Source organism: Lathyrus oleraceus, chromosome 1 (genome assembly GCF_024323335.1).
Source record: "Lathyrus oleraceus cultivar Zhongwan6 chromosome 1, CAAS_Psat_ZW6_1.0, whole genome shotgun sequence".
Classification (NCBI taxonomy): Eukaryota; Viridiplantae; Streptophyta; class Magnoliopsida; order Fabales; family Fabaceae; genus Lathyrus; species Lathyrus oleraceus.
Genome location: NC_066579.1, coordinates 60,461,937 through 60,488,405, shown reverse-complemented (window position 1 = coordinate 60,488,405; position 26,469 = coordinate 60,461,937). Strand labels below are relative to the sequence as shown.

General features: G+C 40.2%; 1 non-coding gene across 1 annotated transcript; it reads left to right on the top strand.

Moving 5' to 3' along the window:
* Nucleotides 1-19,089: 19,089 nt before the first annotated feature.
* Nucleotides 19,090-19,196, top strand: LOC127117005 (small nucleolar RNA R71). The gene has a single exon (XR_007801769.1). It is a non-coding gene; the product is annotated as a small nucleolar RNA R71 (small nucleolar RNA).
* The last annotated feature ends 7,273 nt before the right edge of the window (nt 19,197-26,469 follow it).

Here is a 26,469-nt window from a genome sequence, read left to right as displayed (position 1 = left end):
GGAGGTAACAGCATCACAAAACCAATTGTTGGGGAACACACCAACAGTCTACTGATAAACTCCACTAGGGGACTCCCGGGGAAAATAGCTGCCAGGCGCTCAGCGGGGATTCTCAACTGGGGAAATTTGCAAGCATAGGCCTGATGGGGAGAAGCAATCCTTAGATCTGCTGGAGAAAGAAGGTACTGTCCACAGGTATCTCTGCAGGGGAAAATAATTCTGATAGCTTCAATACTGGCTTGGGCTGGGGAACCGTGATAACCTTCAGGCTTACTGAGGAGACAACGATCTCGAATCTGCCAGGGAGATCACATTCTCAATCCTCTGGGGAGATACAGCTTGTTTGACACGGATGTCGGTCAACTCGTCGGACACTGGTATCCATCATCCACCCATAGTGTTGACTTTCCACTTTTAAGAACTCCCAGACTCTTCTGGACTTTTCTGCTCCATCATCTTGTATTCCCAACTCGTCCGTACTTCACGGAGGTTGAACTCTTGGGATTCATACATACTTTCCAATCATCAGACTTTGAAGAGTCTTCTTGATTAACTTTCCAGGATCGTCGTCGTAATCCTTCACTGTCTTTTCACCGTTCAACTATCCCTTGCCCCTGATTTGGCTCTGCCGGGATTGTTAGATAAAAGAACGTGCCCCAGGTATGCCCCATGATAAGGCTCAAACATCACTATACTGGGGATGCCCCACGATAGGGCTAATAGGGACTTGGAGGGAGAATCTGTACTGCCGGGAACGTGAAGATGAACAACTTCAAACAACACTGCATCGGGCAACTTCACTGAGGAGAGACCATACGAGGTTCTGCAGGACAAAGATACAGTCATGCTCGAGATACGAACAATTGTCTTACCTGTTGGTAATCATACCACCCCCGGGAGAGCACTGTGGGTCTCCTAAGTATTCTTTCCATCATTGTGAATGTTCACTTTGTTTAAGAACAATTTTGAAAAATTTGTTTATTTTGAAAACAATGATACTTTATCAATTAAAACATGCAAAACGTTTGTTGAGTTGAAACAAATAAGAATGCAAATAATTGGATAAAAGCTCAAATTGATGTGATGGAATGGTAGTCTGCAAAGGGCGAGACTCCGTGGATCTGTACAAGTTTGAAATCGGTGATATATATTGGAGAGGGCTACATCGAACATAATGACCTTTCCTCTACCATTCTGAATTTGCGATGTATTCAAAGCTTCAGTCGACGACGAGTCGAGAATCCCTGACGGATGACAGATATAGAGCACAGTCTTGTCAAGATGCAGTTACTTGCCAAATCCCTAATTTTTGCCTAGATTGCCCCAGTGTGAGGTGTTCAATCTAGCGGGATGTAAATTCTTTTTTTTTTTCAATGTCTCTAACTTTTGCCTGGATCGCCCTTTCGGGTTTTCAATCCACCGAGACGCTCCTTTTTGCCTAAGTCGCCCTTTGGGGTGTTCGACTTAGCGAGCTTTTGCTTTTTGTTTTTGTTTTAGGCGAAGTATTTCTTGACTGCATCTGGATCCACAGGACGAGTGAACTTCTTCATTGTTGTAAGTGTCAAAACATTGCCTGAAAAGGCTCTCGTGACAACATGTGGACATTCATAGCTTGGGGGTTCACTTGCCCCTGGAATCGGGCACGAAAGACAAGACTTTTTTGAGCATGAGTCACCTTCTCGGAACACACGAGGCTTGACCTTCTTATCGAATGCTTTTTCACTCTCTGCTGATATGACTGTCCATGACACATGGCAGTTGATCTCTTCCTTTCGATCGAATTCAGCATCAGCCAACTTGGGACTTTGAGGGTGCTATTTTTTTTGTTTCTTTCTTTCTTTTTCTTTCTTTTGATTTGGATTTCTTTTGATTTTGCACCCTCTCTTTCTTTTTCTCTTCTTTTTTCTTTTTTTTTTTTTTGATGCCCCAGTTGGCTGTTCTGCTGATTCTCGAGATGCAGCTGAGTGATCTTCTTTTCTTGCTCAAGAAGTCGGGCAATCTCGTCAGGAATCCCTTCAACATCATCTTCGTCCGCTTCGAATACAGGGAATTCAAAATTGGGAGATGACGTCCGATCATTATGTTCAATGGGTTTGAGAAATAACCTGCATAAAGATTTTGATATGAAAAGCTCTTTGAAAATCAAACAAGACAATCGTTATGCAGATGAAAAGATTGCTTTTATTCTTGTTTTTTAGGGTTTTTTGTGATCACCAATTTCATGCAAAAAGCGAAAAGGGAAAACAAATGGAAAAACAAATGTTTAACATGAATTTATTTGAATGAAAATATCATTGCACAAAATGTTGCCAACAATGTCATCACTTCTCCTTTTGGCATGGGAGAAGGGTTTTTAAACAAAGTGATTATTACTCTGACTTATGAACAACTGTAGGAAAGCCCACAGTGACCCAATTGTGATAGATCCCTCCAGGGATGACAACTGTCAGTATCCTTTGCATCAGTGTCATGAACCGGGCCATGTTTGCCCTCATTTCGGCCAATTCTGCTTGAACCTGATCCACACTCCTCTGATGATTGAGTTTGGTTGAGTAGCGGTGCGGACGATGATCAACAATCCTCTCTCAGTCAAAACCCAAAGTGAGAAGTCTCTCCCAAGCATGTCTGCAATGCAAGGATGATATGTGCATGATATGCATATGATGCGAATGCTATTTTATCATGAATGATCCTGAAAAGGATATGAGTATGCGAATTAACTTTCTCTTTTTTATGCATTACTATTTTTTTTGAAAATAAACATGCTATGATGCAAATGATGCAACATGACTGGTCAGGCTGTGCGTCTCAAGGCACAGGGTCGAAGCTTCAGCTTGAACTCGGAGTCACAATCCGTCTGAAACCCAAAGTCATCTGAGGAACTGTCATCTGAACCCATTCTTAGAAACCAAATCATCATCTGAACGAGTACCCTCAAATTCAGCCCAGGGATCCGAAATAAACGGAACCCTCTGATCAATACCAGGGTCAAACCTCCGGCGTCCAGAAACATATGTCCAGAATTCATAGTCACCATCAGTACCGGGAGTCACCAACTGTACCTGTTAAAATGAACAAACCCTTCCCCACTCACGGGTGTCATCTAGGCCAGGGTAAGGTCGAGAGAAACGCAGCATAAATAACCTTTCGTGGAATATCATCCTGTGCACACCCGATGTATGCACCGATAATATCCCACCAGGGTCTGAACTGCTCGTGATATCAATGTTCCGCTAAGTGGCGCCATACCACCCGCTTCCCATGAATCACTCTATTCCTAGGTTTCCTAGATTTCACTCATAGCCTGGGTATTGGGCCTTTTACCTCGAGTAACTCCCACCCCAAACAGAGAAACACAGCACAACCAGCAGATGAATATGAATAAATGCAAACATTAATGCAAACAATAAATGCAAACAGTAAATGCAAATATATACAAATGAATGCAATAAATAAACACAGCACAAAGCAACCAAACCCTAACCTAGAGAGCGCTAGGAGAGACTCGCTCAGGGAAGATGGACCAGCACAGGTCAACTTCTCGGATATCCCCAGTGGAGTCGCCAGCTGTCGCATCGCGCGAAAAACCGGCGGGAAAAGAAGAACAACAGAGCCGCCACCGTGCGTTATTTATCCCAAAAGAGGGAAAGGAAACGCTCAGAGTAAACCTGGAAAAGACATGGTCTCGCGACCAAAGAGAATGGGTTCGGGAGTCGGTTATGCGAAGGGAAGGTATTAGCACCCCTACGCATCCGTAGTACTCTACGGGATCCACGCACAAAAGGAAGGATAAATGGTTGCTAAACACTGCTCAAATACTCACACACACTGGCTGAAAGAGACGAAAGAGACTGACTGAAACTGACTCGGTGGGATATCGCATCCTGGGCCTACTTAGTCTATCAGGCATAGACATCAGAGTCGAAGTAGTTCGGACTGGGGAGACGACACATGCTCGCTAGGATGTCGCATCCTGTGCATACGTATCTTCTCGGACGAGAGAAGAATCAGAGCATTCGTAGCTCGGCTAACACGCACACAAACAAACACAGGCAAAGGCAAACGTGGAGCCTGAATGCCAATCACTGGACTTACATCAGCATCCGAACCTAAACACACGCACACTGGAACCCAAATGCCACTCGATGGACTTACATCAGCTTCCAAGCACACAACAACACAACAAGTTGATAGGGAGTCGGGGACTCGAGCCTATAACTGTCAAGCACACACTCAAACAAACAGACAACGAATTGCTAAGGAGTCAGGCACTCGAGCCTAGCAACTGTCAGACAACTCACACAAAAAGAAAAAGGGCGCCCGGAGAGATCAGCTCAATCTCCTGCCTACATACTTCATCTGGTATGAAGATCAGGGCGATGTAGTTCCCCTACGCAGGGATAAAGGACTAGCCTAACCAGATAACAGAGGGAGACACAACTCTAGGGAGACTACGACTCGAGCCTAGATGTTGTCATGCAAATCATCCCTAAGTTAAGGTTTCTAGCTAAATGGCACAAGGGCCAACCTATCCTAAGCATGGCTCACACAGGAAGCAAGCCACACACACTTAACTTGCACAGGAAGCAAGCCAAGCAAAACCTAACTTGCACAGGAAGCAAGTCTAAACTAATCCTAACTTGCACAGGAAGCAAGTCAAACTATCCTAACTTGCACAGGAAGCAAGTCAAACAATCCTATCTTGCACAGGAAGCAAGTCAAACAATCCTACAAGCACAGATAGCACACGCTATACACAAACAAGTGGCTCAAACAAGGGTTAGGTTTTAGTCAAGGGGTCATATCAACCTCGACAAACAAACCTCTGGAACTGGGTGAATGTTGCTCTTAACCTTGCCATTGAGGGGCTAAGGTGAAGCAGATGAAAGGTGAGTGAAGATGAGACTTCACAGCTCTTATCCCTGGCCTGGGAGAGCTTAAGACAAGAATGTGTGGGTTCAGAAAGGGGGAACCCTTCTACACATTTAAACTGACTCAACTGTACAGTTGTACAAGATCTTGGGTTCGTATCTGCAATGCATCAACACAGTGGTGTGAGCAAAGCAGATGACACACCGTGAATAGTGGGGGATAGATTGCATATCCCTACCTTCCACCAATTGCCTCTTCACTTAGGAGGACTTTGACTCTATGCAAGGACAAAAGTAAACATCCACAAACATTGCCTCTTAAGGAGGACTTCAGACAGTTGCCTGGCCAAGTAACAGGCCAGGTCTTCCAGACTACATGAAGTAAAAGAGACATACCTCAATGCAAATTGCTTACACAAGCAAAGCAAAGCAAAAAGTTCACAAGGAACTAAGCAACTAAAGCACCTGAAACAGTCAAGCAGATGTTAGTATGCAACTTCAAACAAAACAAACAGAAACAGACACCAACAGTCCATTAGAGGCACATGGATGTGCAAGGCATAAGGCTTAGGGCATGTGAGCCAAGCCACCTACAAAACAAATAGGTTAGACAATGATACTTGAGTAAGCTCAATCAAAAGAATTGGTCTTAATGGCCATTTGATGGTCAACCTGAAATCACAAACTCAAAGGTGAGTAGCAGGACCACTAGGGAAAGCCTAGGGTCAAAAGTGAATGAGAAAGTCAAAACAGCAAAGGATATCCAATCAAAGTCAAGTTTAAACATTCAAGAAACACAACCAATTGGGTTCACATTCATATCAATCATCATCATCATTTCATGAACCATTTAGGTCAAAGTATGGCAAACAGAAGCTCACAGAAGTCAACAGCAAGACTTAACTCAAAAGCAATCTAAACATTTTCCAAAAATCACCAAATAAATCATGATCAAACCTAACACATATCATGGTAAGCATGTCAAATTTCATCCCATTTGGACAAGTGGAAGGCAGTCAATGAAAATCAGAAAGTCAAAGCAATTTTGAACATGCTCAATGAAGTCAACCAAACATGCATCATCTTAGAAAAATCATAAGTCAAAGATGGTGTATGATAAATGAATGGGACTAAAACCATGGCAAAGATGAGGATGTCTAGTTATCACATGTCAAATTTCATGTCCATCTAATAAAGTATGAGAATTTCACAAATGAAGTGGGAACAAGTGTCACACAAAGTCAACATCTGACTAGGCAGGGAGGAAATCTCAAACAATTAGGAAATGCCACAAATAATTCCAAGAAAATTCATATGTAAACTAGACATACAAGAGTAGGTTCATGCAAAAAATCAAGTCATTTGGAGGTAAGGAAGCATGGCAATGAAAATCATGAAGTTGGACATCAATGGTGTGACACAAATTGTCACACCCTAAATTCAAAAAATCATAACTCTCAAACCACAAATGATAAATCCACAAACTTTATATCAAAATGAAGGTGAGTGTGTCTAGTTTCTCCACAAAACATTTCAAGCTCAAAGGATGCATCATCATAATTTCACAAAAGAAATGGCCAAGGGTGTCAAATGTGCATATATGTTAGGAAACCAATTATCAATTAAAATCCAGCCAATGAAAAATTAATTAAAAATCTCAATTAAATACTAGACACATTCATGAACATGATGGAAAAGGTTTCATGATTTTTGGATGGAAATTGAGAGAGAAATGAATTTTCAAAGTTGAATGAATAATTGGATGAAACATGAACAAGCAACATGGAGTAATGGTCAACACAAAGGTCAGCGTGGCATTTTTGAAATTACATGCACCACTAATTGAAACGACTGCGCTTAAGTGCCAGGAACCAAATAACCTCATTGGCCAATACGAAACGGAACAGTAAATGGCCACATGCAGTACGTGAATTCTGGGTTTTCAACATGGGAATTAGGGTTTTTCAAAGTTACAGCATGCTTCATCATCCTCATCAATTCGACTTTTTAGAAAATTTCCCAGAAAATGAAATTACACATACACACTTGTTCAGCATGGCAAGGCGAGTAATAATCCACTATCAATTTTCCATAAAACACAATCATATGCATGAATCAAGCAAAGAAAGTATGAACATCAAAGTTTGCTCAAGAACATGTATGCCCAGAAATGATCGAATAGCACATCATTAGAACCATTGAAGCATGCATAATACAAATCCCATCTTAGTTTTCATGGAAACATGGTAATGAATGAGAATCGAGCAAAAATGTAAATGCACACAAAACTTTATTCTCAGATTTCTTGCAAGTTAGCCAACCAATTCATATGAGACAAAATGCATCAACTTCAGCATGTTAAGACCTACACTAAACATGTGGTGGTTTGGCAAAATAAAGGATTCGAAAAAATACCAAGTTGAAGAGCAGAAGAAGATGCAGCCACCTTTTGCTTGTAAATGCTTGCAACAGTTATCCTTTATGCTTTCAAATGAAGAATGAATGAGGAATTTTGGCTTGCAACACAACAATTCAGTTCTGGATCCTTTATGCCATGGCAGGTGTTTGAAGATGACAGAGCTCGAGGGTGGAGTTCCAGCAAGGTTTTGATGGCTCAAAGGACTCTCAAACGAGGTTCAAATGATGATGGAAGCAAAGGATGCTCATGTGTTTTGAAGCTTTTGGTCAGAAATCCCAAATGTGCCAAATTGCAAGAAGGGAGAAAAAATCAGAGGACAAGTGTTTGGTCTCCTGTTGGTTGGCAAGGCAGGGCTGGTTTATTGGAAGTTTGGGACAGAAAGTTTGAAATGCCAAATGGCAAGGTCAAATGCAGGTTTTTTAGGATGAGTGCTTTTTCTGCAATGTGTTTTTGATGGTTGTTAACTTTTGTTTCAAGTGACAGAAAAGAGGATCAAAAGCCCTGCTGTTAGAGGTTGTTTTTGGTACAAGGCCATGTTGCAACTTTGGTGCTTTTGGACAGAAAAAACCAGAAATGCCAAACCAAGATGAGTGAGCCATGCTTTTTCTGCCTTGGCCAAAATGGTTTATGACAGGGAAATGAGGTTTGGATATGGTGTCAAGGCCAGGTTTGTTTCCTTAGTGTTTTTTTGAACAGCTTTGGTGAAATGCAAGTGAGCAAGGTCATTTTTAGAATGAGTGTGAATTCATGAAGCTTGGTTGGTTTTTGATGTGGTGGTTGTTAATGAGATTTTTTTAATGACAGAAAATGCAGCATAGAACCTGCTGTTAGAAGTTGCTAATGTGGTTTTGAGTTTTTGTAACTTTTTGTCTTTTGGACAGTTTTTGACAGAAAATTTAGAATGCCCAAAACAGCCAGGTCCGGTTTGAGAGAGTGTGAACAATGGCTTTTGTTGCTGTGTTCAAAATGGTTTGTGTGTCTGCCATTGGTTTGTAGCATGACAGCAAAAATGGCAAGGCTGCTATGTGCAGTACCAAGCATGGCTAGTTTTGGTCCTTCCTTCCCAATTTTAAGCAAGCAAGCATGGCCATATGTACTACTGGTTTTTTGGCTGCAAAATGTGTGCACAATGACAGAAAAAATGCTGCATAATTGCTGTTCTTATGAGGTACAAGGCAAGGCATGGTGAATGGTATGGACAAGTATGGTTAAATTGTACTTTTCTTACAATTCAAGCAACCAAGCAATGGCCTTATGTACTGCACAAAATGAGTTTGCAAACACACTTAAAATGATATTTCTGAGCTGTCCCAATTGGCCAAATGTTAAAAAAATGTTTATATCAAAAAGTCAACTCTTGGTCAAACTTGCATTTAAATGAGATAGGTCAAAAAATGCCATTTTGATTGGTGAAGTTTTGGCTCATGAAATTTATATTTTTGGAAAGAGGGGATCAAATGTGACTTGTAGGAAAAAACCCCACCAAAATTGGCCAAACGGTTTGAGAGATATGGCCCTTTGAAGTTCAAGATTTTCTGAAATCGATTCGATCATAACTTGCCAACCACACATGGGAATTGAGAGTTCTTGGACTTTTTGGAAATGGGAGAACAAGATCTTCAACTTTCATGTTGGGCAAAAATTCATTTGAGGCTTGTATCATGATGTAAGTTTGAGGATCAAGACTTTCCATTTATGGCAGGTTTCAGTTACAGGTCCAGTTTCCATTTTTGGAAACTTTTGATCTGGCTTCAAATTCTTCCATGATGGTGTTTGACATGATATATGAGGACTATTTGGCCATGAATGAGCTCTCACAAACCAATTCCAATCATCAAATCACTGATTAAATGGACAGCTGACCAACAGTTGACTTTTAGGGTTTCTGTCTGATTGAACCTCTTCTGATGAATTCCAAACCCTAATTCCTTGAGATCTTGACTTTAAATGATGTCCCAAGACATATGAACTCTTGATTATTGATCATGGTGCCCAAATTCCACAAGAATGGCCACCATCCACTGCTTTGACTGACTGTTGACTTTCTTTGACTTTTGACTGTCTGTGTATGAACTGACGACCTCTGAGCCTTCAACCCTTGACATGAACACTTCAAAAATACCTCCAAGTCATGTGAACTTGTTGGACAAACCCTAGGGCCTTGGCTCCTTGAAAAATGCATTTGCTTGCTTGACTGACTGATCTCCTGACCAGTTTGACCTAATTCTTTAATTGGCTTGCACTTGAGGCAAAAGGGGCAATGCAATGCTATGCAATGGACCATGATATGCTATGACCTAATATGAAAATGTATGTACAATGATAGGTGCAAATTTGAGGTGCTACAAAGTGCAATCACATTAAGCCCGTTAGTTGTACATACTCATAGTAAAGTGACTGGTTAGTGATTATGATCTTAAGCACGGGGCTCTGGTACATAAGTCGGTGTAACCCTTTTATTCAACCTAATTTGCAGTCGTGTGGGATTGGATCGTAATCCACCCTACCATGTTCAGCACCAGATACCTCTGAACCAACCAGCAAATAGGCTTATTATTTTATTTTTTTCTAAGCATGGGGCTCTGGTACATAAGTTGGTGTAACCCCTTTATTCAACCCAATTTGCAGTTGTGGGGGATTGGATCGTGGTCCACCCTACCAAGTTCAGCACCAGATACCTCTGAACCAACAAACAAATAGGCTTATTATTATTTTATTTTTCTCCTGCATGTTCCGCATATGTTTTTATTTTTCCGGGTTAAATGACCGTGTGAGAGTCACCTAGCCCGGATTTTCATGCGGTTTGGGAACAAAGCAGGGATTTTTTTGTGATCATTCACTTATTTTCATCGGTCCCCTATGTAGAGCATGCTTAAGTCGGAGCTGACTGCTAGGATAAACTACTTAAGGACCTATTTTGGAACAAAAACTGGGGCTACATCATATGGGGTATCGGGATCGACTCTTATAATCATGAAGCCTAAGGTGTTAAAACAATACCGATTTTTGAAAATGTTTTCCCAAGTCTTTTACATCCTATTATAAACCTGTCTTGTAGCCTAAATGTTCAAGATGTACTGTTTTCTTGGCTAAATTTTTTTTTGGTAAGGTTAAAGAAATGGGGAAAATAAGGATACACTTACACGGATGACTCGTCAGACACATGTTATTTTATTGAAAGGGAAAAACAAGCAAGTAAAATAAACAAAACATACTAAAAGTAAAAGAAAGCGATAAAAAGCAATAAAAGTGAAGGAAAGCAATAAAAATAAAGGAAAGATGAAAAGCGATAAAATCTCCTCCCACACTTAAACCGAACATTATCCTCAATGTTTCGACATGAGATAGGGTAGGAGTAACCTGGTAGAGAGAGAGAGAGAGAGAGAGAGAGCGTTAGGGGTGAGCACCGGTACCGTCATCGTCACTGCCCTGGTCAGGATGCCTGGGTCGACGACGTCTAGATCGAGTACTAAGTCCTTCCTGCAACTGCTGAGAGCGACCTAGGAGAGATCCTTGGGTGGCCTCGATGAGAGCGATGTGATGCTCATTAGACTGTCGCATGCGTTGCTGCGCGTTAGTGATCGTAAGTAAAGACTCAGTGACAGTCTGATGTGCTCGCTCACTACACTGCTGGGAAGCTACCATAAAACTCATATTGTCTGACAGTTGTTGGTTTATGGTGTTCAAGAGGGTGTCACGCCTTTCCTCACGAGCCAGGTGCTCGCGCCACATCTCCTCGGTGATGTAGAAACCGGGAGTGGTACCTACAAAAGGGTTAGATGAAGAAGGTGAGGTGTGTGCAGGTGATGCAGTAGGAATATCATGAGCTGGCGATTGGTCACGTCGGTCATACTCATCATCGGTTCCTTGCCCTTCGTCCATAGGGACGTTAGGTGGCAAAGGACCGGTAAATGGCGGAGCATCAAGATCGTATGTCCAATTCCTCGCATGTTGCACATCCGTACACTGAGAGCAAGGTAGGACAACGCTGGGTACAGCTGCACCATGTATCATAAGATAGAAACCACCTTCTCGCCGCACCTTGCATAATTTCATATCTTTCAAAAACTTCAATTTAATGGTGCGGTGAGGGAGTGGTTCCAAGGTGGCCAACTCAGCGTGTAGGTTTAACGCTCTAGAAATGGAGGTGATCAAACCACCGAAAGAGATGGTTCCTCATTTCTTAAGGATGGCAGCCATATGAGCCAGCATGAAAGGAACAGGATTGATCCTGCGATCAGTGAGGCAACCCTGTAAAAATAGTAATTCTCGGGCATTTACTTTGTTAGAGTTTTCCCGGCTAAATATAGTACATGCCAAAAGGTATCTAAAAATACGTATGGTCGGGTTATGGATATTTGAAGCCAAAATTCCTTCAAAGGAAGTGACATTCACATTAGATAATCGGTTCCAAAAAGTAAATGCCTCGAGTGCCCATTCAGCATCTAAGGGCGTCTCACAAATAGCACCATCACCATAAAGCATTCCGAGAAATCCCGCTAAAGCATCGGTAGTGTACTCGTATTCTACATTAAACATCCTAAAATAAACGGTACCTACCGTGCTAGCAGTACCAGGATGGACAGTGTAAACCAGGGAACTTAAAAATTTCCTAGTGAGCCTATCGTAGGTGGGTGCTTTAGTAGCAAAAATATTGTGTAATCCTAAATTGTCTAGCATATGGAATACACTATGATATGTGCCTAGAGTGTATAAATAGTCTTCATGGACATACCTGGTAGAGAGGATCTCCCGAGTTTGCAATCTTTGCAAAATCTTGTTTTGTCGCTCACCGGGCTTTCCTCCACGAAGAGTCATATCCTTAAACTCCATTCCGGCCATTAATGGAGGTTGTAGATGAAAATGAGAATTTATAGAAAAGAAAAGAAAAAAAATGGAATTTAGTGGATTTTTGGTGGAGAGTTGAGGAAGTGAAGATGGAGAATTGTTGGTTTGTAGTGAAAGTGAGAAGATTGAGAATTTTTATGAATTTAGTGGAGTTTGGAGAAGAAGAGAATAGGTTTGGAGAGGTTGAAGAAGGTATAAATAGTGAAAAAGGTAAATCTGACCGTTACGTCATGGCGCCTGCCATGGAGCCCGCCATGTCTTCGGATATGGTTTGGGCCGACTGTGTTGTTTGCTTCTTGGGCCTCAATTCTCTCGTCTTCATTTTTGCAATGGGGGGTGTATATAGGTATCCATGAACGCTGTTTTTTTATTTATTTATTTTAAGCTTGATAAAATAAAATGAAACGAAATAAAATAAAACAAAATAAAGTAAAACAAAATTAAATAAAACAAAACAAAATAAAACAAAATACAATAGTAAAGTAAAACAAAAATAAAACAAAATAGAATAATGGACATAAAAAACATAATAATTAATATATATATATATATATATATATATATATATATATATATATATATATATATATATATATATATATATATATATATATATATATATATATATATATATATATATATATATATATATATATATATATATATATATATATATATATATATATATATATATATATATATATATATATATATATATATGTGTGTGTGTGTGTGTGTGAAGAGTCAATAATTCACGAGTCCAGAGATGTTAGGAAATAAAGCAAGCATAATGTCATAGGAAACGATAAAAATAGGCATGAATAATAAGTACAGAAAAAAATAGGGAAATTCAAACGGTATTTCTCGATCCATGATGGCATCAGTGCTCGGGATATAGTGGAGTCTCCTCGACTTCGTAGCCTAGAAACTGCGTGATCTGGCGTCGGAGATCGGCGATCTCATCATGCAGCATATCAGTCTCGGTGTCGTGTGAGGCAACTGCTACCTCGACCTGCAGGGCAACATCAGGAAGCTCTTGGCGAAGCTCGGCTATCTCCATGCGAATCTTAACCAATTCGGACTGCATGCTCGGAGTCTGGAGATTAGGATTGTTGGTACGGACTTTAATTCTGATCGGTGCAATCTTCGACGCGTCTACTGTCTCTCCCTGCCCTTCTATGGCGTAGACCCAGTTGGCCTGATCAATGACACAAGTCATCTGAGGGTCAGGTAAAGTGAAGTAGTATATGGTCTCACCCTCAATTAACAGCCTGTATTGATCCGAATGGAAAGAGGATCTCCTCATCAGACCACGGTCCAGACAAAAATCAACATCTATCGTGGTGTAGCTGCAATAAGGTGTCAGGTGAGACAGTCTCCTATCGAGTCCTAGGGTTGAGGCTATGTGAGTCATAGTGCTTCCGACATGTATGGGGCTCGCAACAGAGCGAGCATTAAGGTGTAAGCTCTCGATCAAGAAAGCTCCACAGTCTACCGGGCGTGACTGAGTAGTACAATACATGAAGAAAATCTCTTCAGCACTCACATGCGCATCAGGGTCACTCTTCCCCAGGAAGGTGTGGGCAATGATCATCTGGAAGTATCGAAAAGCAGGGTTGTAAATTTTGTTAGAGATCTGGGCTGAAGGGTCAGGATTACCTCCACATGTGATATCGCTCCAAAACTTCTCGACGTCTCGGCTCAGAAAGTAGCTCATGGGAAGCTCGGACGAAGCATCATAGGCAGTATGGAAACCAAGCAAGTCGCCCAAACGCTTGTGGTTGAAGATATATTCTACCCCAAATAATCTGAAGTTAATATATCCTCCATCACTGGCATGACCGACATAAGGCTCGTAGACAAGTGAGCTCAGGAACTCCAAAGTCAGGTTCCTCTAAGTCACATGCATAACATCTGTATATTCATACCACTGTAACTGATTGCATAAGTGCCTGACACTAGGCTTAATGCCCAATGCCTCCATGTATCTCGAGTCGGGATATCTAGTAGGCAGCATCGGACGCTGTGAAAGCATGGTGTAGTGTTGCTCTTGAATTGGGTCACAGAAGATTACTGGCATGGTGTCGATATTCTCCATTCCTGAAAAGTTAGATTTGAAACAGAGGACACCTGAAATCATAAATATTATGACTGTTAGTCTCCACATAGATATACATATATAAAATAAATAAAAATAAATATTAATTGAAAATAATCAAAGTAAAGGAAAAAGAGTCATGGGTTGCCTCCCATGCAACACTTGTTTAACGTCGTTAGCTTGACGATTCGAACTTTATATGTTAGAGGTAGGAACTGGAGGGTCCGTCAGAGTCTGGTCATGACATTCTGTGGGTATGTCACCTCCTTGGTATTGCTTCAATCTTTGTCCATTTACCACGAATTGATTACATGAGTTGTTTCGGATTTCAACTGCTCCGGATTTCAGGATTTTGGACACCTCAAATGGGCCTGTCCATCTCGAACGCAGCTTACTTGGAAAAAGACGTAATCTCGAATTTAAGAGAAGAACAAAGTCTCCTATATTAAATTCCTTTTTCACGATCCTCTTGTCGTGCCAAGCTTTGGTTCTCTCTTTGTATATAACGGCATTCTCGTAAGTGTTCTGGCGAAGTTCCTCCAATTTGTGAATATCAAGGATTCGCTTCTTGCCAGATGCTAGGTAATCCAAATTTAGGGTCTTGATGGCCCAATATGCCTTGTGCTTGATTTCAAAAGGCAAGTGGCATGACTTCCCATAGACCAACTGGTATGGTGTAGTTCCAATGGGGGTTTTGTAAGCAGTTCTGTAAGCCCACAGTGCTTCTGCTAGCTTTTCAGACCAATCTTTTCTAGATATTGATACAGTTTTCTCCAAGATCTGCTTAATCTCTCTATTGGATACTTCCATTTGACCATTAGTTTGGGGGTGATATGGTGTTGTTACTCTGTGTTTTACTCCATATTTCCTTAGGAGCTTGTTAAATATTCTGGATATAAAATGCGATCCACCATCGCTTATGACAAGTCGTGGGACTCCAAATCTGGGAAAGATATTATTCTTGAACATCTTGATGACTACTCTTGTGTCGTTGGTGGGTGCGGCTATAGCTTCTATTCACTTGGACACATAGTCAACTGCTACCAAAATGTACTTGTTTCCCAATGAAGATGGAAAAGGTCCCATGAAATCTATACCCCAAACGTCAAATAGTTCTACTTATTGAATGTTCTTCAAAGGAATTTCATCGCGTCATGAGATGTTTCCTGCACGCTGGCACCGATCACATCAGACAATATAAGCATGGACATCACGCCATAATGTCAGCCAATAAAGACCAGCTTGAAGGATCTTAGCGTATGTCTTGGATGTGCTTGAATGTCCACCATAGGGTGAAGAATGAAAATGCTCTATGATGTTTCTGACTTCTTCTTCCGGTACGCAACGTCAAAATATGTTATCAGTTCCTCTCTTGAAAAGGAGTGGTTCGTCCCAATAGAAGTGTCTTATATCTTTAAATAACTTCTTCTTCTGTTGATAGTTGAGGTCAGGTGGTAGGATATCGACGGCTAGATAGTTCACAAAATCAGCGTACCATGGTACTTTGCTAATCTCTGAAATCGTCCCAAGGTTATCTCTGTCAGGTTCAAGGGGAGTAGTATCTATCTTAGCTACTAGTCTATCATAGGTGAAGTCATCATTTATAGGTAAATGATCTGGCTTTAAATGCTCCAATTTGGAAAGATGATCAGCAACTACGTTTTCTGTTCCTTTTTTGTCTCTAATGTCTAAATCAAATTCTTGTAGCAAAAGGATCCACCCGAGTAATCTAGGTTTTGCATCCTTTTTTCTCAAAAGGTAACGGATAGCTGCATGGTCTGTATAGACTATAATCTTAGATCCTACAAGATAAGACCTAAATTTATCGATTGCGAAGACTACAGCTAGGAGTTCCTTCTCAGTTGTTGTATAATTTAATTGAGCGGCGTCTAGGGTTCTACTAGCATAATATATTACATGTAGTTTCTTATCTTTTCTTTGCCCTAAAACAGCTCCTATAGCGAAATCGCTAGCATCACACATTATTTCGAAGGGTTTAGTCCAATCTGGGGTTTGTAGAGTGAGTGATGAGATTAACGCTTGTTTTAACTGGTTAAAGGCTTTGATGCATTTCTCATCGAAAATGTATTCGATGTCTTTCATCAGAAGGCCGGTCAAGGGTTTCGTTATTTTAGAGAAGTCTTTTATAAAGCGTCGGTAGAAACCGACGTGTCGAAGGAAACTACGGACTTATCTAACTGTCTTAGGAGGGTTAAGGTTTTCTATAACTTATATTTTTGCTTTATCGACCTCAATGCCTCTTTCAGATATTATGTGTCCTAATACTATGCCTTCTTTGACCATAAAGTGGCACTTCTCCCAGTTTAACACTAGGTTGACTTCTACGCATCTCTCTAGGATTTTCTCAAGGTTAATAAGGCAGTCTTCAAAGTTTAATCCACATACCGAGAAGTCATCCATAAATACTTCCATGATTCCGTTGAGTTAATCCGCGAAGATTGACATCATACAACATTGGAAAGTAGTTGGCGTTTTATAGAGTCCAAACGGCATTCGTCTGCAAGCAAAGGTTGTTTTCTCTTGATCCTCGGGGTGAATGGGTATTTGGAAAAATCCAGAATATCCATCAAGATAACAAAAGTAAGAGTGTCTGGAAAGACACTCCGCCTTCTATGCGTTTAGCGACATGCTCTCCTTTTTCGTTCTGCACAACTGTGATGCCTCCCTTCTTGGGTACCACATGTACAAGACTTACCAACTTACTATCAGAGATCTGATAGATTATACCAACTTCCAGTAGTTTAAGGACTTCCTTCTTTACTACTTCTCTCATCACATGGTTTATTCTTCTCTGATGTTCTCTGGAGGGTTTTGAATCCTCCTCTAGTGAGATCCGGTGCATACGCACAGATGGGCTAATACCTTTTAAATCAGAGATGTTGTACCCTAAGGCAGAGGGGTATTTTCTTAAAACGTTCAAGAGTCGATTCATCTCGTCTTGGTTTAAGGTTGCACTAAATATTACTAGGCGGTTTATTTCTTCATCCAGGAACTCATATCTTAGGTTCTTGGGTAATTCCTTAAGTTCTTGGGCTGGTTTTTGAGAATTAGGTGAAGGGTCTGGAGTAAGATCTATACATTCGTTATCGAGAGGTTCTGTTTCCTCTAAATCGTCATCCTTTTCATTCGGGTTTGAAAATGGTTCGATCTTAGGTTCTCCCTGATCAAATTCTCTTATGCACCCATCTATGATATCGATCGCATAACATGCGTCTCCTAGAATTGGTGCCATCAGGAATTTTGAAAGAATGAACTCGATCTTTTTATCCCCTACTTCGAAGGTTAATTTCCCTCTTTTGACATCTATTATAGCTCCGATTGTTGATAAGAATGGTCTACCTAAAAGGATAGGGATATCTTCGTCTTCTTTGATATCTATGACCACAAAGTCTGTTGGGATATAAAGTTGACTGATCCTAACTGGGATGTCTTCTAAAATGCCTACAGGATACTCAACAGAGCTATCGGCTAATTGAAGGGACATGTTAGTCGGTTGCAACTCTCCTAGGTTTAACCTCTTACATACAGCTAAGGGCATTAAACTTACACAAGCGCCTAAGTCTAGGAAATCTTTGTCGATCACATGGTTTCCTAAAATGCAAGGTATAAAAAAACTGCCAGGTTCTTTCTCCTTCTTAGCAAGTTTATCCTCAGAAAAAAAGTTGCATTCCAAGGGTTTTGGATCGTCGAGCCTACGCTTGTTAGTCAAGATGTCTTTGAGAAATTTGGCGTAAGACGGAATTTGGGTGATAGCTTCGGTAAAAGGAATCTCTACATGAAGCTTTTCTATCACTTTTATAAATTTTTGATATTGGTTGTTGACTTTGGTTTGTTTAAATCTCTGCGTATATGGGATTGGTGGTTTGTACGGGGGTGGTGGTTTGTAAGTTTTATCCTTGGCTTCACCTTCTTGGTTGGTTTGTTTCTCGGATTCCTCCGGCTCCTCTTCTCGGTTGTTAGAAGTTTTGGACTCGCTCATTGCTGGGTTCTGAGGCCCTTCGTAAGCGGTCCCACTTCGTAACGAGATAATGTTAGCTTGCCCTCGAGGGTTTGGTTGAGGTTGTCCGGGAAATTGGCCTCCAGGTGTAGTTTGTGGGGCTTGGTTTTGTGCTACCTGTGAGATCTGGGTTTCAAGCATCTTGTTATGAGTGATTATCTGATCAACCTTGGTTCCTAATTGCGTTATAAGTTCGTTCACGTGAATGTTTTGGTTTAGGAATTCTTTATTTTGCTGAGTCTGGCCCGGTATAAAGCTTTCCATGATCTTCTCAAGGTTAGACTTCTGGGGCACAACTTTCATATCTTGGTTTGGTTTTTGGGCTTGATAACCTTGCGGTCTCTGAGGTGCATTGATTTGGATAGGGTTCTAGTTTTTATAGGAGAAATTCGGATGATTCTTCCATCTAGGGTTGTAAGTGTTTGAAAATGGGTTACCTTGGGTGTAATTCACTTGGTCGGTATTTAGGTCGTTCAAAAGGTTACACTCCGCCGATTCGTGTCCTTTAGATCCACAGAGTTCTCACTCTGTGTGGACTACTGCTACGGTGTTAGTGTTTGTAGACATATGTTCGATCCTAAGGGCTAAAGCGTCCATTTTCGCCTGCATCATGTCTAGAGAGCTTACCTCATATATTCCACCTTGGGTCTCCTTTTTCTCTATTGATTCTCGTTCAGTTCCCCATTGATAATGGTTTTGGGCCATATCCTCAATTAGGTCACAAGCTTCTGGATAAGGTTTCTTCATCAGCGTGCCACATACGGCAGCTTCGATGCTCATCTTGGTGTTATAATGGAGTCCATTGTAAAAGGTGTGAACGATCACCCATTGTTCTAGGCCATGGTGTGGGCAGACTCTTAATATCTCTTTATATCTCTCCCAAGCTTCAAAAAGCGATTCTCCTTGGTTTTGAGAAAATCTAGTTATTTGGTTTCGAAGAACAACAGTCTTGCTAGGGGGAAATATCTAGAAAGGAATACTCTCCTAAGGTCTTCCCAGGTAGTTATTGAATTAGATGGAAGCGGATCTAGCCATGAATGTGCTCTATCCCTGAGGGAGAAAGGAAATAATCTTAAACGGATCGCATCGGGTGAAGCGCCGTTAGATTTAAAGGTGTCGACTAGTTGGATAAAAACTTTTAAATGTTGATTCGGATTCTCGGTTGCGAGGCCCGCGTATTAGTTTTGTTGCACTAGTTACAACAAAGACGGTTTTAGTTCGAAATTGTTAGCAGGTATAAGGGGGTCTACTATACTCGAACTAGGTTCCTCATCAGAGGGTTGGGAAAATTCCTTAAGAGGTCGCCTATCGCGATTCTCGGCCATAACTTTCTTAATTCGGATGAGTAAGAGGCGTGTATGAGTATAACGTTCGGGTTCCGCTAAAGGATCTACTAAATTTCCGGTACTACGGGTTCTTCGCATTTACCGGCTAAAAATGCCTTAGTCTATACGGTGTAACAACAGGGTACTAAATTTGACGAAGTTGGTCCCCGACAACGGCGCCAAAAACTTATTCGCTGTGATTCGCAAGTGCAAGAATAACGTCAAAGTAATATAAAAGAATATCGATCCCACAAAGACCAATCGTCAATCTATCGAATACTATCGTTACGGTGTTTATCTAAGGCGGTGTAAAAGAGATATTGGGTTTGCAAAATAACGGTAAATAATAAATGCAGGTAAAGACAGGTTGAATGTAATTCACGTCAGTTAAGTGATGTTTCGATTGTCTAAATAGAACTACTTATGAGGCAATATTTTCTACTCTTGAAAAGAACCCATTTAACAGGAACTGTCGCTTTCGCGTATTCAAAACCGAGTTTACCCTTAAATTAAGGCCTTTTATTGTCACTTATAAAAGGTGCGCAGAACGCTAAAGTAGTAAACCTATTTATAAGAAATAAGACTCATAAACTTAGTTGAAAAGTGGTTTTGATCTGGAAAGTTTACACAAGGAGTTTACTGATTTTAAATCTATCAACGCGTCCGAAAACAGTTTCAAAAATAGTTTTTCCTTAAAGTGATAAAGATTCCTAGTTACTACGCCAGGGTGCTTTCGCACTCCTCGAATAATTAAAACTAACCAAGTTTGTTTTAGAAAACTCAAGTTAAAAATCAAAACAGCCTTTAAAGTATTTCTACAGATTTCAATATGTGAAACATTACTTTAATCGCGATCCTTACATTCTAACGTTTAAAAGATTTAGCCAGACATGATAACACAAACGAACACAACGGTGTTAATCATGATGAAAAGTTTGTTTTAGAATGTGAGGCGTAGAGAGCGAGTAAAGTGCATAAAGTAAATAAAATAAAACGAGTGCAGAAAATAAATAAAGTAAAAGCGAGTGCGGGAAATAAATAAAATAAAAGCGATGCGGGAAATAAATAAAATAAAGGCGATGCGGGAAATAAATAAATAAAGCAATAAACAAGAACCTGCTCCAAACGGAAGCTTCGATTCTGATACAAAAAATAAACCTCCGACTCCTGAAGCTAAAGACGACAGCAACTCGAAGTGACCCAACTCAATCTCACAAAGATGTGATAACCCCCCGATGTGACGGATTATCGCTATTACAAATGATACACTATGCTTAGTGTTATAAAACTAAGTTGGATGATAGAAAACGAAATGAAATGAGCTATTTATAGAGATTCTCAGCAGTTTGTAAAGACCATGGTGCCCTCCAACTTCCCCTTAGTGGACTTTAGTGGGAACGTGATTTCCAAAGGTGGCGCCCGCCGTCCCTTCATGGCGCCCGCCATGTGCGTAAATGGGGTGAATCATGGGAACGTGGCGGTCACCTCCTGGTTGAGGGCTGGTGACTCATGGCTTCCCCTATAGCGGCCACCATGTGCAACGCCATGTGTGTAATTTTTCCGAAAAACCCTAATTTTAGGTCTTTTTGCTTCGTTTCTTCCAAAAGTGTCAGAAAGTGCTAAATATCTGAAAACAAGAGAAAAGAGAGCATAATACAAAATAAAAAGGTAATAAAGTCCTAATAAACATGTGAAATCCGAGTCAAAAACACGGTGTAATTCGGTGTGATCAGGGGTTGATGCGTGTCACGGGTGGCCGTGTTAGGCCATTGTCTTCCTTGCCACGCCCTCCTTTGCCTGACACGGCCCGTGTCAGGTGACACGAGTAGCCATGTTAGGCCTCTTTTACCGGGGTTTTCCACTCCTCTGCTTGCCGGAATCTTGCACTGTCTTGCTCTGAGTTCCCTGGTTCTTCTACCTGGATCTGTCGGACAAAAACACAGCTATCCCATGCATAAAATCACGAAAATATAATTAAGATATAAAAATGAATGGAAATGCTTAAATATTATACCGGAAGTAAAATTGACTTGAAAAGTATCAAAAATTCTTGCACAATGTTTCAAAATCCTTGGTTTCTTGTCGGATCAGTAACGAAAACTTAATGCAAATGGTGACTGATCACAACCCCAAACTTAGCTCATTGCTTGTTCTCAAGTAATGTTTCAGATAGCACTACGTGTCACTCCCCATGATTCTTGTTTCCTAACACTACTGAGATCATTCGCTAACGTCTTCCCTCTTCCTTCCATAAGTCCTGCTTTTTTCCTTGTTAGTTTTCAATCGCACTTCCACTTCAAAGCACCGTTTCACTTGTAAGCTTATATCACATTCTCACCAATTCTCTCGGGGTTAAGTGTTTTCACTCATAATTCAGAATATGCAATATCAACTCGCAAGTTTGAATAGTCTCTCTTTTCATATCACCTACACATAACACACACACTTTTGAGGTCTTTCGGGTTGTAACTTGGCTTGGGTTAGGGTTTGGATATTAAAAAAAACGGGAAACAAGTGGTTTTTGGTTCAGAATCGATGTTACCTACTGTGTTGGTTTCTTTTGTTTTTTTTTTTCCGCTCGGTTTTCTCTTTTTTTTTCTTCCTATTTTTCAACCGAGTGCCCTTTTTCGTGCTTCTTTTGAACCTTCGAGTTATAATTTTTTTCTTTTTTATTTTCTCTCGATGATTTCCTATTTCACTCTTTTTTCTTTTTGTTTTCGCACTTTCTTGGGCTTTGGGAACTCTTGGGGTTTTTACCCCAAACTTAGCTTTTCAACACAGTTTAAATGTATTACCATGACTCTGAACAGGGTAAGGAAGTGTTTTGGACAAGGGGTACATTTATGGGGTTTAAACAAACAAATGGATATAGACTCAAATGGGGTTTACAAGGGATATGATTATTTAGGATGGCTAGAAAGGCTCGGGGTTAATTTCAAACAACGTGCCTCAGTGTGTGTAATCATGCAGTGACAGTCCCAGAGAGTCTACGCAAATTTAGAATGATAAAGACAAAGCTGAATATCGCTCATGATGCTCAATGTGTTTGGATTTTTATGACTCACCCTGTTTGGTTAAGCTTTGACAGTATCCATAGTACTCTTTAGCCTGGTGCGACTTCTTCCTTACTTCAGAATGTACAGGACACTTATGTTGGTTAAGCTGTATACGTTGCGTCCGATCTTTCTTTTTCAGCAGTGTTAACTTCCTAGGGAGATCCTTCATAACAAGCCATGGTAAGTGGTGTGATCCTTTCATCCACTCCCACTCGTGATCATTACTATTTCCAAAATATCACCATAGACTTGAAACATTCGCATCATAATGTACCTTCAAACAGAAAAACTAACTCTAGAATGCAATAAAGTAAAATAACACCATACTGAAATAAATGACAAAATACTAAAAATGACAATAAAAAACATAAAATCTCCCTCACACATGAACCAAACATTGGCCTCAATGTTTGCAAACAAGAGCGAAGGAGAACACTCACAGTACCCTACTGAGGAGGTGGTTGTGGAAAATGCAACATCAATTGTCGTATCATGCTGCTCATCTCATCCAACATTGCCCCCTGCCAGGCTTGCTCAATGCCTTGCTGTTGTTGTTCCGTCTTGAAGTCACCTATTTCGGTTTGTACCCAGGTCCATTGGTCAGTGGACCAGGAAGAGGAACTTGCCTCCTGCTAGTTAGGTTCCTGATGTGGTGGTACAAACTGTTCCGGAGGTGTTAGAGGTTCCTCTTCTTCTGCCCCCGTGGCATCCACTTGGTCATCTACAAACTTCTCACCTGTAGTAAAATGGTCAGTGTCGTGGTCTTCCTCCGCGTCGGGGTCAGTGCTCACATACAACCAGTTGGCACAGTCAGTAACACTAACTCTATCTGGATCTGACAAAGCTATAATAAACCTCTTATGGATAAGCTCAAAATAGTAAGTAGGGGCAACAACAATCACACCTTGTTGAATTAGAGCGGACATGTCAATTTTGGTCTTACCTACAATTGGCATGTCATCGAGTAACACAGTTTTATACCCGAAATGCTCAGCTATTTGGGTGATCATGCCACCCACGGAGATGCCTCCGGAGTCTGCTCGACCAACTCTGCCCAGATAGTCAGCTGCAAAGTGTAAGACCCCAGTTTTGACCCTAAGATCCCTCATGGCATCATAACATTGCATTTGCATTGCCTCAAGGATCATAAGCATCTTGGCTCCTTACCTTTGGGTGGGACCTCTTGTGAGTGGTTTGAGATCACCAAGCATGCTTGAATTGTATATCATTTCTTTTCTCATTTTGTTTACTAACCAAAAGCACAAAAATATGTCACTAACATTTCTTGTTTGTAGCTTGAGCAATCACAAGGTCAAGAGCTCCAAGGAGATCCTTTGTGCAGAGATATGGCCAAGTGAAGATGATAGAAAGCATGGTAATGGTTCCCAAAGCTCTCATCCATCAAATATGCCTCCCTATCATCTCAATCCATCATTTTGATCAAAGCAAGTTAAAGGGTTTGAGGGTGGTTCCCCAAGGAAACCCTAGTTCATCTGATCATCCACAATGCCTTGCTCTTGAAGCAACCTCAGTCCATAGTCAAATAGAATCAAGGTAAGTTCTTTAATTCATCATTTCATGAATATTTGAACTTGTTTGAGTGTCCTCAATCACCAATTCATCAAGATATGAGTCATGGACTTGAGAAGTTGATCAGTCAATTCATCTGACTATTCTGAAATACACTGAGACCTAACTTTTTATGTGTTGGTCAAATGGAGATTATCCCAAAAGAAAAGATGTTCTTAAGGATAATATGAACAACTTTCATGTTCATCAAAAATTTATTTGAAGCTTGGAAGGTCATCTCCCACTCTAAGACATTATAGGTCATTTTGACTAAAACCCTAATTTTGGGTCAACTTCCCAAGAACATAACTCATTCATTTTTTATGATTTTGAGGTGGGATCAAATACATTGGAAATATTAAGATGTCTACTTCAAATGTTATGTTGAATAAAATTTCAAAATCTCAAAGGAAATACATGTGATAATGTAAAACATTATAGGTCACTTTGGACCAAATGCATTGAAAGTCAAAAAAGTCCAACTTCAAGTGCCCATAACTCTTTCATCAAATATCCAAATGATGAAAAAATTAAGTCCATCTTGATTGTCTTGAAAAGATCTACAACTTTGATGTTGGAGGTTTTTTTCATTTGAGGCTTGCATCATCAAAACAGAAGGACTTGAACATTTGCCAAATTTGGAAACTTTGCCTTTGCATGTCTTACACCTTACACTTTAAACTCAAAATTCACCAAATTCCACACTTCAAATGGATTTTTGCCCAATATAAATTTTTTTCCTTACATCAAGACCTTTCCAACCATTACTCACATGCTCATGTTTGGATTTGGCAAATGGCATTTTCGAAGAGGAGAATTTTTAGGCATAATTGTGCATAACATGTTGGAACTTATTATACAAGCTTGTGCATTGCCAATTACACGTCCATTTCAGCTCAATTATGTCTTAGATTGTATTTGGCATTGAATTTGGGCCTTTTGAATGATCATGCAAGCCCATGCAAAGAGTATCCATTTGCCATGCGCACGGATTGAATCACACTTGTCTTGCCTCTCCATCTATAAATAAGAGCATCATCCCATTCAATTTCATCCATGAATCAACCTGAAATGCAGCTGAACTGAAAACCAAACCTCTCACCAAAGGAACTATTTCATTTTCACTCAAATTTCCCAGATCTGAAATTCAACTAAATCTGGTTGAATTTCTAGATCTAAAGTTCCTAGACCTCTCTCTCATAGTCCATTGTACTTCTGTTTGGCCAAAGGAAGCAAGGAAGCAAGCTCAAATCTTCACAATTCAAAGGTGGTTCTCAACTGGTTTTTTCTTCGAAACTCACTATGTATTGATCTATTTGCTTGGATATTGTGTTGGCTGAAGTCCTCTTCATAGAGGCAATTGTTTTGAGTGTTCAATTTTCAAAATCCAGCAAGTTCATGATGAACACCATCATGCTTCCATCTCTGATTTCTCCATTTATAGGAATCTAGAGTGAAAGTGAGTGGTATAGGAGTGATGTACATCACTTCCTCTTTCGATTGATGCCTGGATCGCGTGTTTTGGCGCACATTTACTCTTCTGCAAATTTGAGCTCTCACCGGAGCTAGCCGGAGAAGACGGTGGCGCTGGCCACCGTCTGGTCTCCAGATCCAATCGTGGCCGTCCATTTCTTATTTCCAGATCTAATCCTGGCCTTTGCTTCTTATGACTTTTAATAATGCCATGTGTTTTGCTGATGACTTTGGTACACCATGGAAGCGCGCATGTGGAGCGTCTGATCAGCCACGTCAATTAATAAGGCTTGATCAGACGCTCCTTGTTTTTTTGAATTTTCTAATTTCTGATTTAATTTCTTTTATTTCCATTATTTTCAAAAATTCATATCTTCTTCATTTTAAATCCAAAAAATATGGGACCAATTGCATTCTTCTCCAAATAAATTCTAGTTTCTAAAAATGATTTTTGACATTTTTTATTTTGTCATTTGATATTTTTTGTGAATTTTCTCTTTTATGGTTATTTTTAATTCATTTTAATTAGGTTTTGATATTCAAAAGATACAAAAATATTTTCCTAACCTATTTGAATGATGATGGATCTATGAAAAATATTCTCATCAATTTTTTAATTGATTTGAGATTTATTTGAGATTTTAGTTCAATTATGTTATTTTTATTCATTTCTAATTGATTAAAAATAGTTTCTGACTTTTAAAAATGCTGAAATTTTTTGTCAAACTTTGTTTGACCTTGTTGAACTTGGGATAAATCACTTGGACCTTTCAAGGTTGATTTGAAGTGATT